Raw genomic sequence first — 906 nt, 5'->3', positions numbered from 1 at the left:
TACCAGTATGTGTTTGCAATGTTGCAGAGAGACACCTCATTAATAAATTAAAACTTACTTTATTGGGATGCCTATCATTATTTCTATGTGAAGGTCCTATGTTGAGATGATGAATCAGAACTTGAAAAGACAGAAGTCTATATTCATCTGGTTGATGAAGAAAGTGTGGTTGACAACCAGTTTGCACTGGTTGTTGCAGTGCCCTGCAATCACGTAATCACCATGTGTAAACACCATTTGTAACCTCCATGTAATCACCATTTGTAACTTTTCCTGTCAGCTTCCCCAGAAAGTCAATGGAGAAGCCTGCAGGTTGCTGTGGTAAGGCTACCCCCTTACCAGCCCCTCTGTGTTTGCAGCATGTCAGCCACTTTTGAATGCCAAAAGAGAAGTATTTTCTGAAAGATACTGTTGTTGAGATCTTGTTCTCTGAGCTTGCTTCTGTTCTTGTAGATATTTCACGACCAGTTTGGGAAACATTATCAGTGCAAGGGGGAGTGGAGTTTTCTGGCTGTTTCTATATGGTAGCTTGTCTTATCAGTCTAGTTTGGGACATTGTTTCTTCTTTGATTGCTTTTTTGGTGAAATATTGCTTCTTCTTAGATTGTTCTTGTTTATCTGACTGCTGGTTGCTGCTTGTCTGGGTGCTGGTCAATAGATGTCTGATGAGGAAGGAAGTGTTTGCTTCTTTCCTTGACTTTTCATCACTTCTTTTCTTGAATGGTTTGTGGTTGGAGCTTATCTCAATGTGTCTCTTAATGGCTGATTCACAGAGTGTACAACATCTAGGAATTTTCTTGCATTTTTGGTCTAAGGTGTCTAGTTTCCCAATTGAAAATATGGTTGAAATTATCAGTGTGTTGTGAAATTTAGGAGGTTTTTTTTTAACTATCAGTTAATGTTCAT

This window comes from Pituophis catenifer, unplaced genomic scaffold (genome assembly GCF_029215685.1).
Source record: "Pituophis catenifer annectens isolate HBS135680 unplaced genomic scaffold, rPitCat1.0.hap2 SCAF_1, whole genome shotgun sequence".
In the NCBI taxonomy this organism is placed as follows: domain Eukaryota; kingdom Metazoa; phylum Chordata; class Lepidosauria; order Squamata; family Colubridae; genus Pituophis; species Pituophis catenifer.
This window is presented reverse-complemented; position numbering follows the sequence as displayed.